Source organism: Harpia harpyja, chromosome 10 (assembly GCF_026419915.1).
Source record: "Harpia harpyja isolate bHarHar1 chromosome 10, bHarHar1 primary haplotype, whole genome shotgun sequence".
Lineage (NCBI taxonomy): Eukaryota > Metazoa > Chordata > Aves > Accipitriformes > Accipitridae > Harpia > Harpia harpyja.
Genome location: NC_068949.1, coordinates 3,280,407 through 3,300,248, shown reverse-complemented (window position 1 = coordinate 3,300,248; position 19,842 = coordinate 3,280,407). Strand labels below are relative to the sequence as shown.

Here is a 19,842-nt window from a genome sequence, read left to right as displayed (position 1 = left end):
AGACATCCCCAGAACTCTAAAGCACCTTGCTAGACCCTAGAGAGACAACTGCACAGGGGAGACACAAGAAGAGATAATGTCACATCTGCACAAACAGTCCCAAAGCAAGAGACCTTTTATCACCAGCTTCTGCAAAAAATATAATGAGATAAAGCTGAAATGCCCCACTGCCTAGGAAAATAAAGTTAGACTGTCTGGATTTTTCAAATAATCTGACTTGCAAATTGCCTAGAAAAAATTCAAACTGGAGATTCAGTTCTTAAATTAAATCCCACAAAATTGGTGTCTGGGATTGGGCTGGTTTTCTCATTCACATTCGGTTCTACTGCCACAATGAAGTAGAGGAGATAAAACAACAAAGCCAAGAACAAGAATTGTTTTCTGCAGCAATTCTACTGAGGATTTTCTTTTCTTTCCTACTCCCTCCTGAAATAACATAATGTGTATGACATAAGTAGAATTCCTGGAGAGGCATTTTGTCTGAATAAATTTAGCTGGTTTAAGAAGGGTTACATCAAAATCAGTTAAAAGCAGCAGACTCTACTAAGACAAAGCATGACCCTGCCACCTCCATGAACAAAGGCCGTACCCCAAAAATACATGTTCACAGTTAGAAAGCAAAGATGTTATCTCTTAGAAAGTTAGACATTATTTTTTCTGTTTGTTGTAAAGGGCAGGACAGTACAAGTAAGCAAATAGCCTGACTGAATTAATTTTGTTCCAAACAATATTGGTAGATCATTCCCTGTCTGTGGCCTGCATGTGAGCAGTTTATTATTTGGAAGTATTTGAGGTTTAAACTTCAGACTTTTCTGGCTATCACTGAACCCATGAATTGCATGACCCACTTCTGGGTTTTGATTTGCTAGGCAGTATCTCTGCAGCAGGTTCAGGTTTTTTTGTATGAACAGTCATACTTATAAATTAAAAACCTGTTTTCAAGACTCTGTTCTAATGTTTACTCAACTACTTCTGTTTCCATGGACATCCCTGGTTATCGATGTGCCTGAACCAGAATATTTACAAAGAGCTAATACAGAAATGAGTTAGTGCAGTCAAAACCATAATCATGGTCTAATTCAGGAGAATATTCATTGAAAAAATGCTCAGCAGGATTGACCATGTCATATAAGGCCCTGATCCTGCATGATTAAAGGTAATGGGATCTTTGTCATTGACTTTCAATGAGGATCAGAATGAGCCCCAAGGTAGCAGCTATCAGAAAGGGCAGCTGCTTAAAATTTTTATTGCTCTTTTACTTGAGAGCTATCAGAATAAAACATACTTTACAGACATAGGCATGCAGGTATGCAAACATGCCCACACATAAAGCTTTAATTTTTCTCAGGCTTTTGTAGCTACAAACATCTACAGATTCAACAGTTCATTTGGGAAGCACTACCAGAATTTTACATTAGCGACTAGTCAGCCTCAAGGACAGCGGTTTCGGTGCTGGCAACGTCCAAGGTTGGCAATTTCACAGACTCAGTTTAAGTCCTTGATATTTCCTTCGCTGTGTATCCACTCAGGATCCCTGCAAGCTGTTTGACTATCCTTTTAGTTCAGTACACCTGTGGACTTTACGTGCCTTTTCTTAATAGCAAGAAACCTGAACATAAGAGATCTGCACCAAACAAGTCTTTCAGCTGATTACTTTTTGTCAGCAACTACTTTAATCCAGGCCACACATTGAGGTTTAGACCTAAGCTTTCAAGTGTGCAATTGCAAAAGGGAGTAATCGGAAAGCTGAAAGGTTTTGGCTGCTCCAGGAAACTCTCTGCTTACAATGCAGAGGTTAACAGCTGAGTTCCTGCTTCAGCAGTACCAGGGGAAAGGTGAATCGTTTTGAGCTTGTCTGCAAGAGAAGGCAGCAACACAGTGTGAAGATTTACTAAGGGAAACTTTTGTTAACGGCCAATACACACAGTATTTGTGGAAGTATGTAGATGAGGAAAGAAGTGGAGGGGCAAGTGATTAGGTTTGAGGAAAAGTCTCATTCACCTTCTTAAGGTGTTTAGAACATGTTTAACCATCTTGTTCATAACCCATCCCTAGCTATCTCCCAATTATCAAATTAACAGCTTAGCTTTCTTCTATCCCATCAGTCAACACTTACAACTTTTTCTTTTTTGTTGTTGTTTTTAAGCTCAGGCCTCCCACTTAATTTCTTTTGCCCTGAAATAGTGTAAACAAGTAATAAACAAGGATAGAGGTATTTTTCTAAATGCTGCTCATGAAATATTTCCTATAGTAAGCCCCAATTCTCATCCAGAAACAGGGAGATGGTGAAATCAAAAGTTCATAACTTATTGGCAGATATTATATGACTTGAACATCATATGAAGTACTGGACTGTATTCAATAATAAGCATTTTTGTCCCTTTTCAATATCCTCTATAGTAATATATTGCTATGTTAATAATATAGTGTATTAGTATTACAGTATATTTAAATATGGTCTTAATGTAAAACTACTTTTGTTTTGATGCCTCTTGTATTCCAGTATATTAACAGAACATTTCTTCTAAATTCCTTGCCAGGAAACAAAACAAATCAGCCAGTTTTGTTACAAAAAGAGTTATTATACTAAAATTATGGGCACCATAATTTTAAAGCATCAGCTCAGTTTTCCTTCCAAAAGTTCCAAAATTTTTGGTAGGTAAATGGTCTCAATGCTCCTTTCCACCCCTTTTTAAATTTTTTATATTAAATAGTTTTGTTTTAAATGAAATGATATATTTTAATATGAAAACTTACCACACATACAGTTCTACTAATTCAAAAATCCTGACCTATTCTATTCTTTTCCAGTTTTGTTTAGATTTCAAGTGCTGGGTATTTGCAGTTTCCTGATCACTTCAATTTTCTGTTCCTTCCCTTTCCCCTCCCTTTCCTTCTTTCTTCCGTGAGGTATCTGTTTGTGATATTTATAACATCCCATTCATTAAAACACATCCACAGAACTCTGCTACCTTTGCCCTCCTCTCAAACTTATTCTTTTGGGATGGAAAGCAGCCCATGTCTTCTCACAATCTCAAACACTAAGCATACAATTTAATACACATGGAGGAAATCTAGAAGGATGCTGACAGCTGGTGGAACTATGCCCCACATCCAGAAAACGCACCCATCATCGCTAGTCAAGGGAAGCCAGGGACACTAAGGTTGCTACTTGTATCCTGCTTATGCAGGATGATGATGAACACAAACTGCCTAAAAATTCATGCGCTACTTTGCTGATAGAATTTGACCAGAGATATACCATACTAATGCTGAAATGTATTTTGAATGTTTTTTTTTATTTCCAAGTGAGAAGGGGCTTGCTAACAATTTTGTGATGTATTTTTTTTTTTTTTTACGAACAGCAGTAATGTACTACCCAAGAGGTTGTTATTTCAAAATATGAAACAGAGCTACTATAATCATCTTCATTCTCCTACATACATTGCAGTTTATATTAACTGGGCATTTTCATCTTGATTTTTACATATGTAGTTGTTTACCATTTGCATTACATTTTAATTCTAATATCCATTGATGAGTTTTTGATCATAGTGTTGCATGAAATTTTGATTTACAAGCAATTTAGTATTTGTTTTCATCATAGCAATTACAATATTCTTTTGAAGTTTACATTTTTTTAATGGCTGCTACTAAAGAACTCTCCCAAATATCTTCACAGCAAATACCTAGTTCAATGTGAAAACCAAAACCAATGTAGGCAGACTGACAGGCTGTTACCAGCTTAAAACACCGAAGTGGTAACTGAGCGCTCAGTAAACTAAGGCAGAAATGGTCAGTACATGGATGGTGCAGGAGACTGGCAGCACTTGCATGAGGTCTTTCTTAAACTGCTCTCAGAGAATTTTTCTTCCATTAACTTGTCCATATATTGGTTTTAGTCTATGTAAAATTTTAGCATCCACAAGTACGTAAATATTCTTGTTGGCCTTGACCTTTCAAAAGACCATACCTGTATGCATGTAGTAAGGTAACAATAGTAAAATCTCAGTGTTTAATGCTACAAGCTTAATGATACATATGCTGCTACTTAGAAATGTAGTTGTTGGAGACAGTAGTCTGGTAAGAGTGAGAACGTAAGTTTTCAAAATACAGAAACAGAAAAAGTGGAGAAATCAGATGCTTGGAAAACTATCCAAACCATACTGCAAGGCAGAGTTACCGAAATGGCTCAAGGCTAAGCATATATTTTGTCAAGATCTCAACTTCCTAGGTATATTATATATCTAGCCAATATTCCTGTGGAAAATCCTGTATTTCTTGCTCTTCTCCCGGTCACCTGGCTGGCCTGGTTGGATTTCATGCACACTTTCCATCCAAGATGATCTTGTTAAAACTACCTATCAAATCTTCTTAAGAAATGAATTTGTAGCCTTATGCTAGAGGACCAGAAAAAAAAAAAAGTATAAATAAAGAACCTGGCATTCATTATTTTTACATTTTCTGAAAGGTCCTCGATTTATGGGGCTTAACTCATTATTTTTATTTTTGAAGTTCAGAACACCACCAATAATTCTCTGAAGTATTTGGATCTCATCTTGCACCACTGTCTGTTTATGCTGGAGTCAGATGTCTAAGCAGAAGAGCTCTGGTTTTGCTAAAAGTTATGTATTTGTAAGAAATCCAAAACCAAATCTGTGTCTGTGAATAGACAGTAAACAAAAACCATCATTGCTAGTCAAGGGAAGCCAGGGACACTAAGATCACTACTTGTGTCCTGCTTATGCAGGATGACGATGAACACAAACTGCCTAGAAATTAATGCACTACTTTGCTGATAGAGTTTGACCAGAGATATACCATACTAATACTGAAATGTTACAAAACAAACTCCCAGAGCAGGAGCAGAAGTTGCATAAGAGTAATCGAAATATTCTGTCAAATTTCAAAAGTCATGAGCACTGCTGGTCATCTCCTTTTGAATGAAAGCTATTGCCTCCAAACAGGTTTGCAGTTATCCCTATACCAAAGCTGCACATATACGCTGCACATAAATGCCAAGTGGATTTGCAAGCAATGCAGCTTCAGTAGAAGGCAGATATTGCTTAACAAGAACTCAGGATGTTTATTTAAAGAGTGAAAAACTCATTCATTTTCACTTTTCTGTGAAATGTAGAGAAGATCGGAAATAGAGAAATTGGCACAGGTATAATGTACACATATGGTGTAGAGCAAGGCTCTAGATGATATCAGCGAAAGGAAGCTGACAAAGAAAGAATGCTTATTAAAGAAGACATAGTAGCAAGAGATTATCTAAATTGTAACAATAGAGAGAAATTGCAGGGAAGTCAGAGATACAGGAGGGAGGGAAAAGCAACTAACGTGGATACAAATAGATTATACAAAGTGTTATTTGCTCTGTGTAGATGTTCATGAATCAATTAACTCTGCATGTATTTGACCACTATCTTTCACGTTTCACTGATGATGCACAAGTTTCCTTACACTGTGCATACCAGTACCCTGTCTACCACCAACACGAGAAATTGCATCACAATGCCAGTGCCAGTGGAGAAGTTTTGTAGCAGAGATACATTTATGCCAAATTTTGTTCTGAACTGCAATCTTTCTTTGAATAATGACATCAATAAAAAGAATTTTTGCAGTAGGTGAACTGAGGATATCTAATAAGGATATAAAATCAGGTATATTTACTTCCAGCTTGAATATTTTTCTCTTCTGTCTGGAATTTTGTAATCGAAAGCCTAGTTTAGAATATCTAACTACATTTTCACATTTGCTGTCAATGAAATCGCACATAGGAGTTTTGTTTTTCAGGATGTTGATTTTTTAAAATGAGATGTTCAATGAAAAAGTATGTTAAATGACTAGAGACAGTGATCTTTAAAATTTTTTACAGCAATCGAGACATTAGTCATAAACAGAGATTTGATCGGGGGGGGAAAAAGAGTATCCCTCTGTGGATTTTATTTCTCAAGGGAAAACAGATTCTTCTTAATGAAACTATTTGAAGAGTCCCAAGTGTAAGCGCAAGGAATAAATAAAATAAAAAGAAGCTGTTTTCAGAGCAAAGTCAAAATCGAGAAAGTACTTCTTAGAGATTTCTCTTTACCAAATTGTTATAAGATTCTCCCTAGGACCCGGTAGCTAATGTTCAAAACAGAAACTGAATTTCTTGGCCTCTAGAGACTTCTAACAGCTCACCAGCTGCTGCCACCACCCCACCCCTGTGCCTTTAGGGAAGAGTTTATAAGTTACCTTCTTATCAGCCTACCCCCTGGAAGTGCACATATGTTATCAGCCCTAGGACTGCCCCTTCTTAGGAGTCCTTCAGGATTGTGGCTCCATACCTTAACAGGGTTAACAACCTAATCCTCTGGAAAGAAGCACGTTGCAGCTACAATCCACCTTGACGGAATTTCTTCCCAGCAGTCTCACTTTCTTTTTCATATCTTTAGTTCCATTTGCTCCAGCAAAGACTGCACTGAAGCCTCACTCTCTTTCACAGAAGAATCTCAAAGTTTTTATCCTAAACTGCCATGAAACTGAATTTTGGCATTATTAAAATGTTCTGCTCCTCTACAAAACACTTCTGTGAGGTTGGCTTTACTGTGCTACCACATGCTCTAAGCATTCGATGCCTCACAGCAAATAAGCTACTGAATTCTGGTCAGGCCACAGGGTTAAATTGAACTGAAATGCATAGAATGAGGCATTGCAACCATCATGACCGTCAGGATAAAATGTGAAATTCTTGTCACACTTCTTAAAACCTTCCTATCAAGAATTCAGCAGTGACATATCAACTCTGGATCTTAAGATTCCATCAGTGACTTATGGAGTGATGTAACTTCAGGAACAATTTTTAAAGTAATTTCCTTACAATTTATTCCCCTAAGTGCCACAGAAGGGGCATGCACTTACACATAAGTCCGTCTGCCATCTCAACTGCTCTCCTGGTTTGCCAGGAACTAGCACCAGGCAGCAGCTGACCGATGATGCTGCTACCCAATTGTACACAAGAAAAGGCAACTGAAGCCATTGCATTCAGTTTACTGGATGCTACTCAGGCTGATTTAGGCTTTAGAACAGCAAAAGCTGCTTTAACAATGAGAACAGATTTGGAGAGTGACCTTTGAAGCCTACATAGAACTGTGCTTTACCTATTAGGATTGTGCATACCTCATTAATTCTTGGATTTAACTGATAAACTTACCCTTACATTTTGTGCTTTCCTGATGAGTGCAGAGAAAAGGCTTTAATAAGTTTTGAAACATTGGTGGCTGCTTAAGGGGGTATATTATCTCCTCTAAGAATTTACATCAATCATTTTCTAAAAGGGATCTAGAAATATTGTGACAGTTGTCACCATCCACTACTGTACTGACAGGGTGAATCTAGAACAGTAGAGGCAGATGTCATACCACAACATCTTGCAGAAATTTGTAACTCTTGAATAACTGATAGAGCATATGAAACAAATCGTGTTAAAACTGTTTCAGAGACTGATTTGTAACCTCGAAGTTAATGGATATATATATTCATTGATTTCAGTGAGTTGTACTTTGGGGCCTTAGTTATGGAAAAGTAGAATGTCAGCAGTAAATACTAAACCAGTGAACTCATTCTTCCAGTTGGACTTTTACTGGAAAGTAACCAGGTAAGTTTGAATGCTTTATAATTGAAAAGAGTATTCAAAGATGTTCTATATTTGCAATAAGAATTTATTAGAGTCATCCTTTAAAGTCATGACTATTTCTATCAATTTCCAGCTTTCTTATAAGCTTTTCTAGTCTACCAGTCTTCCAGGTTCTACCTGAACTGAATCAGAATGCAGAACGGACCAAAACCAAGCTGCTGTGATATCTACAAATACGATACATACTTTTTGTGGTTCTTTTCTTAAATTGCAGTCTTTTACCATTTAATTGTATCACAGTGTCTTCTTGAAAGTTAGTCAAGAACTTCCCTCGTGCAGTCTTTGCCCCGAAATTCATATGGTTTCATGATGTCCCCACAAAGAAAGGCTTACAGACAACAGTTGAAGAAATAAGTGCATTTTGCAAAATATCTGCTAACCACAAATCAGCTAGGAGCTCCTCAGTACTGGGGAATCTTTTGACCGACACATGTGGGAGAAACAACTCTACAGCTAGTCTACACCAACATGACTTTGGGCAAAGCTGTGAAGCAGATTTGAGTATAATGAGACCAAAATGGTGCAGATTTAACTAAAACAGGTAAACACATACAGACATATACATACACATACAGACAGAGTATGTGGATACTGGAGCAGATAGAGATTTCCATCTTTTCAAACCAATGACAAGACCTCTGGAGAAGGGTAAGATGGACTGCTCAGAACAAGAACTACTTTGGAAATGACATAATTTGTATATTACATGCTGATTCACCAAAATCTTAAGGTAAAAGCAGTCCATCAAAATTTTTTATACTACATTCTTGTTATCATTCTAATCTTGTCCCATGTGCAATACTATTTCCAAGTGTTACAGTATACAAAGAAAAAAAAAAGATGTCAAATTGTCTAAAATTTTTTTGTGGTAATTCTCAAGCAGTGATAAAAACAAATCTAAAAAAAAAAAAAATCCACAAAAAACTTTGCAACATAATCAGCTGAAGATTTAACTTAATTTTCAAAACCACTGTGGAAAACACCAGCACAATAATCAAGACATGAAGCTCCATGGTTAAAAAATAAATAAAACAAAACCAAAACAAAAAACCCCGAAACAAACCAGGGAGGTCAGGAATCATTACTGAGCTCATTAGCTGTGTACCTTTTCATTTAGATGCAAGTCTTTAACAAATGTGCACAAGCACATTGGCTGGGCTGTATTAATTTAAAATTCTTTCATTTTTGAAAGATAGATAGGTATCTTTAATGATTATTATATCCACTGTGCAAAATAAGCTTAAGTTGGCTTTACTTAATAGTGAGCCCACATACATCGTTACAGCAATATATTAATCTCAGCTTATCAATAACATCCAGTCTGAATCATGTGACCAGAAGAGTGAATTGGAAAAGTAACCTCTCTGCCAAAGCAGTCAAAACACTGCATCCATTGCCAATCCAGTAGAAACTCTCGGTAATTTAACATGGCAATAACCCTATGACCTTTAGGATATTTAAAAAGAACACCTTAGAAGAGCTGGTGCAAAAGCTAAGAAGGGAGATGCTAAAAACAACTGACCTGAAGACAAAAAAATAATTCATAATATAAATCAATAAATAATTAAAATTAGAAACAATAGTAGTAAGGAAAAAATATATGGTGTTATATTTCAAACTGCTTTACAGTAGTTTTGAGATTTATTTTACCAGTTCTTATTTCATAATGTATTGTAAAGTTCTTTATGATGAATTTTTAACTGAGAAACGCTTTTTCCATAATTTAGCTCACAGACATTTGAATCACAGACTTCCACTAATACATTTGCATATAAACAGTTGTCTTTTAAAATTCATCTGCTTCAATTACTTCTTTCTCACCTCAAGTCATAAAGCTCCATATGGGATGTATGAACCTTTCTGCTGCCTGGGGCCACGTTATAGGGGGCACAGGAACATATTCTTTTGCTGTCCATGGAATTCAGCTGATGAAGTGGTACAGAACATGGTGCAGAAAAACTGTAAGAGAAAAACAAGAGTTAGCACTAATAACTAAAAAAAAAGGAAGAAAAATTGTCTGAAAAACAGTACATGTGTGCTGTCAGGGAAAGACAGAAATAGGTATCAAGAAGGGGAAAACAGTCAAAGAGTTTTGGGAACAGTAAGCTGCAAGTAAAGCCTATTTTCTCTAATTTCACTGGAGTGTAACTTATAATAGTGTTTCCAATTGCAGACAAAACCACTGGGGTGAAATGAAAACAGGATTCCAAAGTTGAGTGGGCATCTGGTAAAGAAGTCTGGGACCTAAATCTGTTATCCCCAGCAGTGTGTTACAGGGTTTTATACAGAGGACATCCCATTTCCCAACACTTCTGTTAGCTGCCATAAATACTGTGAAAGAAAGATGAAAATTCACACCATAGTGTCTGGCTGCAGACATGCAAACACAACTGCAATGGCATAGCTCAGGCTGTGACACAGAGATGCTTCGTGGCTGTTCTTCCTCTGTGAGGATGTCCTCCTCCAAAGGACTGCAAACCAATCAGTTGGTGCTCAAAAGCGATGCTGTGAAATACCAAATACAAAATACTAGGCAACCAGGCTGAAGTGCAATGACTTTCTCAGCTGTCAAGAGTTCAAACAAAAGCTACACCAGTATTACATGCCCTCCTTGATCTCTGCCTTTAAAAGCACCGAACAACTGATTCTAAACATTAATTAACTGACTTATAACAAAAATTTGTTAATTTAGCCAATAGTCAAAGTAAGCAGTATCCAGCAGCAAAATAATTACTATTATTTACATATTTAACATATCGCGTATTAATTTATATATTATAACAAAATACTGCCTTCCCCAATTCTCCTCAGTACAGTGGGAGAGATTTTCATATTTTAACTTTTTTTTAAAAACAATTTTTACTGTGCTTGTTTCATGTCTTCTATTAGATTGGCATAGAACTATCATAATTCTAATATATTCAGAATTTAGATAATTTAGACTGAATTTATCATATAAAGTCACATGGTCAATGGTTTTTTAAATCCATGAATCTTTAAATAATACTATTATTTTGGCCCAAACCACCACACACTCCACAAACAGAAAAAGAAATACAGAGTACTTTGCTGCAATTTCTACTGATCCTCTTATATTATTTACTCAAGAGTTTAAAAAACACCATATTTTTAAACCAATTACTATTTCATTATTTTCAGAAGTCTCTATCAGTGTAGAGAACCATTTGTCAGAACTTTGTCAATAACTCCAAGTATTTTTAAACATCCATCTAAATGACTGAACCCAGATTATTAATCATAAATCAAGACAATATGGATTCAACAAGGCTGCTTGTATGAACTACTTTATCCTTACTAATAATTCCATTTGAAGGCTCAGTTCAGCTTCCATTCCAGTCAATGAAATAATGTATGAAGTAACTATGGAAACTTGAGACTAAACCAGAGACTAAATACAGAAGTCAATCACCAGTGTTGTGACAGCATTCAGATCTACACCCACTGCCCTGCAGAACTGAAGCAAAATAGCTTACTTGCAGAGCTGTATTAATGTAACAGAATCTTACAAAATCAATGATGCATGTGCAGAGCTATTCAGAATGCAGACAAATGCTGGAGACTAGAATAGAATACAGAGATAATTACAATGATATTATAAAACCAGAAGTATTCTTCCAAAACCATAAGAGCAGAAACAGCAGGAGTCTAAGAGGAATACAACAAGTATTGTTAGGGAAATGGAGAGTCCTGTGTGAACAAAAATTAAGACTAGTGCAGTTCACATTAATGATTAATTAATTTAGGATATGCCAGAACCACCCAAAACAATGAAGTATATAGGCATGGCAGATCAAGTACTCTCTCATAATACAAAGAAGAAGATACAGTTAATGAAATCACAAGGCTACATTTAAATACATTTAAAACTGATTAACAGGATATTTTAATAGAACATAAAATTAAGCAGGACAATTCATTGCAGGAGAAGGGTAAGAGATTAAAAATGGATTATACATCTCAGTGATTGCACTCACACTTATAAAATGTGTGTGATCTTGTGTTTGAGGAAGCAGTCAGCCACTGCTTAACACAAATGGGGATTTTTCTTCTTCCTCTGAGCTGTTCATTGCTCAGTGAGCAATAAGACCTAGAACTGTCCTGTTGGCAGGGGAAACTCCAAAAAATGGCCAGCATACAAAGTTACTCTGTGTCAAGTGAGCTGTAATAGCTGGCCATGTGTCTGCTCTTAGACACATCAAATCCAAAGCAGTTAGGCTTAGCTTAATTGCTCTTTCAGGAGGAAGGGGAATGATGATAACTAAACAATGACTAAAGAGAACAGTTAAAATTGGTATTTTTTTGAACAGTCAAAATGCATAAACGTAAAAAATTAAACCTGCCTGCCGCATATTAACATGATGGTAACAGTGTGCTCAGAGAGAAGTTAAGAAAGTACTTAGGCTGCTGGACCAGCTTTGTAAAATAGTGAGAATGGCATATGGAAAATTGTCCAGCTGGAACCTAAGTTAGGTCTTAGATGAATGCTGCCAGGGATTTGCCAGCTCCAGTCTGTCAGAGAAGGGCTGACTTCTATTCACTGTGAATACATGAACAAATACTGACAAAAAGCCCAACCTGAACTGCATGGGTCCTGCTCCTAGGTGACTGCCCACACCTCACAGGCATTTTTGTTTGCTGTTTCAGCAAATACTTGATACTTAACAAGATCTTCAAGAGCTCCAGCAGATTTTAAGAGGGATCTACATGGAATCACTGAAGCTTGGGACTACTTTGTTCAGTTTGCAAAGTTAATTAAAGCTTTATGAGTAGCTGCTTCTTACTGTTCCTTACAGTAAGAAAGTTACAGGACCCTGTCTTGACCCTCTGTTGCCCCTTGGTAACAGTAACAGGCAGTGCTTTTACTACTGCTATTGCTCCTAGGTTTGATCTTTTCTGGTTTTTAAGACAAAGCTGACACGCTATGAGAGGCAGCTAATACCACAGGGCAAATCAATTTTCAGGCACTAAGTCAAGAAACTCCAGAGAGTAGTCCTACAAGCCTTAGCATGTAGGTCTCTGCCCAAGAATAACACCATGTCAGCCTCAGGCAGATAACACACGAGGAAACTTTGATATCAATCATGAAATAAATATATTTCCCCTGGCAAAACTAGGAGATACCTACGTCAAGACAGATATAAAATCAAAATTATAGCATTCCCCATGGATTTTTGAAGGCAAGAAACGTACAGTGCCACTGCTTGTCAGATTGAGCTCTATACAAAAGTTAGAAGAAGCTGCTTTTTCAAATTGAACGTGGATTTTTCCAAATGCCTCTCAGAGCTCAGCTGAAATATATCCAAGTCAAGTGGAAGTGTCTGGCTTCAACAAGGCTTGATCTTCCTAATCTGACAGGTTAAGAAAAGCTAATATCAGGATACAGGAACCATACTCCAGCCAACCAGACTCACACCTGAAATTCAGACCAAGAGAAAAACAGCCAGATAGATGATTGTTCTCCATGACTCCACTGACACTTGTCAGACAAAGTCTTAGCCAACTAATACTAGCTTGAGCATTCAAGAATAAAAAAAACAAAAATATCTGCAAGCACTTTTGAGGTTATAGTTGGTTTTTTGTATATATTCTTTTCCCCGCTCAATACTGTGAACAGAAATGTCAACAACAACAGGAGTATTAAGAAGTTTCTCTTCAAGCAGTGATTGCCATAAGCAATGGGGAACCATCTTCAGTCTACAGTGATTTCTTTTAACTTAAAGAAAACAGAACAAAGGCATGTAGCACAAAATATTTATGTCTTATTAACACCTCAGAAACTCAGAAAACAAAATGGCTGTTGTCCTACAGAGCTCTAAAAACAAGAAAGAGCCCCCCCTCCGAACACACTGTCACATTTCATCATCATATATTCCACAGAAAACCTCAGTACTCTTTTATAATTTATATTAAAGGAGATACGCTGTAGTCTTCTGCATTTTCCTAACCTGTAGTAAGCTATAAACCTCCTGGGTCTGACGATGCATCTCGCAGCCAGGCAAAAATGCCATTGATGGCACAGGTTATGATATCAACATCAAATCTATAGCTACATGTTTTGATGTTCTGCTACCAGCACTGTATACATATTTTTTTCTCTTGGATACAACCTTTTGGAAACAAATTGGCCTTTTCTCTCTCTCTCTCCACCTGGAACTACTTGCTGTCACTTGCTGTCTTCAACAGGGACTCTGCATCCCTAAATCTTCAGTGGTTAACACTGAAGCACGTGATTTTACCAGAGCTTTTCCCCAGGATCCTGTCACAACACTGGATTACTGCGGACCAAAACCAGCTAACAGTAAAGCATTATTTATTCTCCCAAAAGATACAGAGCACACAGAAAAAGGATTAAAGAAAAAAACCAATTACCTCACTTAAATTGTAATCTTTCCCTGCCACTTCCAGCACATACAAGATCAGTCTTTGGGACAGTGAAACTGCTAGAGAAACTGCCTTGCTACAGCTTCTCTGTCAAAAACTCTTCAGCTATAGCCAGCAACTGCCTCCACGCCTTTTTTTTTTTGTGGCCTTTTTTAACTTGGACTTCTTAAGTATTACCTCTCAATCTTTGTTTTTCACCTGAGAATATGAATCTTGTCCTAAGAAAAGTCAGTGCCATCTAATAGCCTCCTCATTGTTCAACTCAAGGATTTAGCGTTTTCTGTATTGGGCCCATCACTTCCAGCCATTGCTTGCTCTTGCTTTGCTTCCAGCTCTCAGCCTCTTCTGAGGTAACACTTTCCAGTCAGACAAAAGAATATAAATGTCTATAAATTAAATTGAATTCAACAATAATAAAAGACAATTTCTTTTTTTTCGATAACACAGATTTTGCTTTGTTTTGAGCATTTGGGTTCTTTGTTTCAAAATATTTTTGTTATTCTAGCTCCTAGTGTAAATTTTAAATTAAAAAAAAAACCTTATAATGCTATAGGGTTCTGAAATGTACCACTTCTGTCAGAACTAGGACATACTTCTCAGCAGTGAACTTACACAACAAAAGCATTCTTTTTCTCCTCTACCCAGTCAAATATGCTCTTTGGGCAAAGACTGCCTCTCTTTGAACAAATATCTGAGTATCTTAAGCACATCTAAAACTCTGACAACATAAAATATCCAACACACCAAAGAAAGACTTGCTTCTTATTCATTTTCATTAAAACATTTATTCACTGCGCTCAGATGTTAAGGCTTTACCTTATTACACTGGTGAGTATAAATCCTCCTAGTTTTGTACATTGTAATGGAATGCATCCAGTGATCAATATGAAGCAGGGACCAATCTTTACAGTTTCTCAAATTAATTTTAATAGTGCAGCTTTTGTTACTAAAGTATCTATAATTTCTTTCAATGTTTATATCAGTTTGCTCTATTGTATTGATGGATTGGAACTTGCATTTCACCTTCTCTAACAGTCCTATGTCCATTCATAGTCTTCCTTGTTCTATTTGCCATTCTTGGAATAAATGGAGCTTTATGAATTTGAGATCAAAAGACTTGGTCCCCTTGGCTATTAAAATATTTCTGAGAGTTAGTAATATAAAAGAGACTAAAGAGCATGAAATTAGGGCAATACTCTCATTTTTCTGAACTGCAATACGTTACCTCAGTTTAGCATGTTTGCTTCTGTTTCAAACTATTGAGAGATATAAAGCTAGGGAGTTTTTAGAGCAACATGATAAAGCGAAAATCAGCAATGAGATGTGAGCTGATATAGCAAATAAACAAGGGTAAAAGTGGTAGGAGTTGTCAAAAGAAGGTACTGTAAATAGACTTTTAAGGGTTTCATATATGGTATTTCAATATCTGTCCTTTTCCATCTACAAAGTGAAATGCTGAACCAAGGCTATTTTTTTTGACATAATTAAATACGTGGTTTGCTATTTTTTAAATAGTTCCTAAAGGAGACCATAAATTACACTTGTGCTGAACTGAAGATGGAGGTCGTCTTGCACTTCCCTGCTGCTTGCCTCTTTTCTATTTTGGGAATGTAAAACCATAAACAGTTTGATGGACTTCAAGAGTTCAAAGGCTATAGTGTAGTTTTGACCTTGCTATTGCTAAAAGAGGAAGGCAGCATCTGATTCATGTTTCCTCTGTGCAAGCTTTATACTATCAGTAGTAAAAGGTGCGTAAGTTTCATTATTAACAACTGTATCTTACTTACATACTGGTTTCAAACACGCCCTGGCGGGCCAGAAATAGTGGACAAAGGAAAAAAGAACTGTTGTAAAGTAATTTAAAAAAAAAAAAAAAAAATCAAACCAGCACCATTTATAAAGCAAGCTCAGAACTTTGGTTATTGCCAGACTGAGAAAATAGGTAAATTTTTATTTCCTTAGTTTTACCCATGACATAAGCAAAAGATGCCTGTTGATTGCATCACAAGCAATTAAGAAACATCTTCTCCCCTTCACTGAATGGAACAATGAACAAAACTATCCCAGTCTTGAGGAAGATGTGGGACCAAAGTGTGTTAACCAGCACAGTACAACCTGTATTTGAAAGTATTTGTTATGGTTAAACTACTCTGTGAGCTTTGCCCATGAGAAAAAGCTTCAGAACTACCAAAACCACTGGAAACTCTGCCCAAGCTTCTTCCCTCCTGAACTATCCTACTTGCTCTGTGGCCTTTTCACTAGGGATGAAGATCTTTGTACCTGTTTGTAACATCATCCCCGAGTGGATAATACAACCTAACTCCCCGCTTTCATTTGATCTATCTTCAGAGCCCTGTTATCAATAGTCACCAAAATTATTCTTCGTATGAAAAAAAGGAATTTCCCGACACTGGGGAAATTTATATTTAAGGCAAAAAATTCCCTTTAGACTCTAACTTAGGAAGCATGCCTTCCCTACTTATTTCAGCAGCAAAGCATTTCCTTTTATATGTTGCCTCTCTCTTTCTAAATCTTGGCAACGTAAATCCACAATGTAACATAATCTCTCTGTATCAATGAACATACTAGATCAGATGAGAATTATGCGTTGAACTTTCAATTGCAGGGGATGCTAATAAGTATTATTAGCAGTTTTATCTTTGAGATGAAAGAGGTTTAAGCAATTGCAAGTCCTTGAATAAACACATGGAGTACTTCTGTCCAAGCAGATGAGTCAAGCACATTGCACAGTTTTATCAAACTCATGTATTTCATTAAATCTCTTAAAATATTTTCTGCAGCTTGTGTAGATCTCTTCCTGCATGTCTTCTACAGACATTTCATGGCTGAACTTACACATGGACTACTCATTAGATTGACAAGAACTGTAATAAAGGCTCTAAGAGCAGGCCCTGGGTTTGTAGGCATACTTGCCTGCATAAAAAAAAAAATTGAGAACTCTGCTATTAGAGGTTTCTCCTTAGCAATTTAATTCCAAATAAATGCTGGCAAGCAAAAATCTGATAAAATTGTCAGCTCATTATAAAAGCACAAGTGAAATATGGTAAATATAGAAAAATATGCTTGAACAGAAATTTGTGACGTCCTATATTCCCTGCCACTTTTAACACTCCCAAGTGCTCTTCAACTTTCCAAGATACATTATCGGATTTCAAACTGGGATAACAGTCATCTGAAAGGTTTTCATTTGCTGAACAATAATTCCTTCAAACGTATTCAGCTGAGTTCTCTCGCCAGGTATCTATTCAACAACCAGGATGTTTAAAATATTCTTCTCTGGCAAGCTGTCTCATTTTCTTTCCAAAAGACTCATGCCCTCTCTTAAACAATTTCTTGAAAGGTAATTCTCAACATGTGGGATTAATCATAGCCCAAAGCTTGCTTCTGACATGTGATTAACTATTTCTACCTGATTCAAAGGACACAGGCCAAAGCATTTCAGCATTGCTGCTCTCCACTCAAGCCCTGTACTTAAAGATCTGTAGTGTGGGAAAAGGGGAGGGAGTACATCATTCATACTTCAGAAGCAGAAAGCTAAAAAATAGTACAAGGGCAAATTTTTATACAATCCATTGATTTCTCTTAAGAACTGTCCCAGAATTAAATTTCTCTGCATTTATCATGTCCCAAGAATGCAATGATTTATGCAGTGTATCAGATGCTATTACGAGGTTTCTCACATCATCAATGTAACTTATAATGCATCTCATGCATGATATGCTCAACTAACAATTTTCACTTGATGAAAGCTATCCTTATGCCTTTTATCGTTCAAGCATGTTAATGAGTTCCCCCAAAAGATTAGTGAGGAGCCTAATAGACCAAAAACCTATTTCAACAACCGTTTTACATAGTCTTTCAATGAAGCAATGTGAACTTCTGCATCTAAATGATCCTTCCCTTAATAACTCAGAAATAATCACACCCTCTTGCACTTATGCCAGGCCATTAGGGTATTTTAACAAATTAATGAATTTATATTTTTATGAGGAGCTGTACCAGGAGAGGAATTAGCCTTTGGAAAAAATACATCTAACTTGTATGAAAGATATTTGCACTCAATGGCTTAGGTCCTCTTCTTCCCAACATGGAGGCGTAAATGAGGAGGAGATTGACAAAAAATCACTGTTGCTAGTGAGAAATACCTTGAACCATTGCAATCAACGTTTCTTTGATCCCTGAGGTCATTTTCTAATAGAGTACCTAACATCAGTGGTAACATTTGGTTACTTAGAGAATTTCCTTTCAGTTAGTTATTTGGATATGACTATACACCTCACGTGCTCCAGGGAATGAGCAGGTTTTACTTGGTTCTACTTAATGCAACATCCTTAATGTCCTACCAGAAGTCCTTTCATCAAGAGTTAAAGAGACAAAAGCCTCATATAGACATCCTGGGCCAACAAGCTGGGTCTGAAAAGCAGCTACACTTTCACCAAGAGAGAACATAATTCAATAGACCAGCTGATCAGAACCTGCTCCCCACCTACTTCATCAGTCTTCACGATCACTAGAATAAGCTACAACGTCACTCCAAGCCATTCTGCTTAATACTTTTGGAAGCTATAAACGGATGGAAAAAGATAAATGAAGGAAATTGCAATGGAAACACCTAACATCATTGCAATACAGGGGTACATCCATGCAGTATTCTGCAAACAAGAACAACCTGCTTGGGCTCCAAGCCAGCTGGACGTAAGCCTGCTCTGAACCTTGCTTATCGTAAGGCTGTACCTAAAGCACTCATTTGCATGACTTCAGCTCAGAGCTGGTTTGTACCAACGTGGTGGAGGGCACAGGCCGAACAAAGCCTCATTTCCCTACAGAAGACTATGCACATGTTCCACATGAGACAGGAAGTTTGTTCCAAGGAGGGTATTCTCTGGGCCCACTTTCCTGACCTGCGTTACTGGACCTGCGTTACTGCATGAAGTCACTCACACTCCTTTGTTTCTCTTTTCAGCATAAGCACACGGATTCTGGGAAACTCTATAAGGAACTGTATTTTCTAAGCTGAATTTCTCTCCTTCCACTAGCTCAGTAACTATCCTCTCTTGCCCGAGTATATTAAGGAAGATTTAAGTGAACAAAAATAGAGTCAATTAAATGAAATTTCTAAACCTGAACTTTGCATTCTTAAATTATTTCTTGTTCTCCCTCTCCCATGAACTTCATCAGCTCCTTATTTCAAATAACCAAATTATTTTCTTAAGAATACCATGTTTAGCTATGCCCAGTAAGAGTTCCTTTGCCCTTGTCTAGGCTGCTGTCAGACTATTTCTTTGTCTTCACACTTCCTTTATTCTATAATAGACCTTGCATTTCAAGTGCTTTGGTACTCTTTTTGCGTTCTGCTTTAAAGATCAAATTACAAATTAGTTTTATCATATAAAAGGAGTTCTTGCCACAAACCCAATATTATGTTTCCTTTTTGCCGTTACATTTCTAATTCTTTAGTCGTGTAATTTGCCTAAACCATTATCTTGTATTGACATAGCTAGCAAGCTACACAATGCAAAAAACATTTTATTACTGCACAATTTTCAATATACAAGCTTTGCTACATTGAATTTTATATAGTCTGCTTGAGCAAGGTCATACCTGCATTCCCAGTTATTTCTTACATCAGTTGGTGTGATTAAATTGAAAATATAAATCACTGAGTTGTTGAGTCTTGAACTATAAATAAAGACACTAATAGGCCATTTTCTATTAATTTTCCTCCGGTATTATGGGAC

General features: G+C 36.8%; 1 long non-coding RNA gene across 2 annotated transcripts in view; it reads right to left on the bottom strand.

The window, feature by feature from the left end:
• The window catches only part of LOC128147516 (uncharacterized), a 178,869-nt gene that overhangs the window by 119,300 nt on the left and 39,727 nt on the right, over positions 1 to 19,842 (bottom strand). For both annotated transcript variants that reach the window (XR_008237034.1, XR_008237035.1), the window contains exon 3: positions 9,503 to 9,640. This is a non-coding gene — a long non-coding RNA (uncharacterized LOC128147516). The remainder of the gene's footprint in view (positions 1 to 9,502; positions 9,641 to 19,842) is intronic.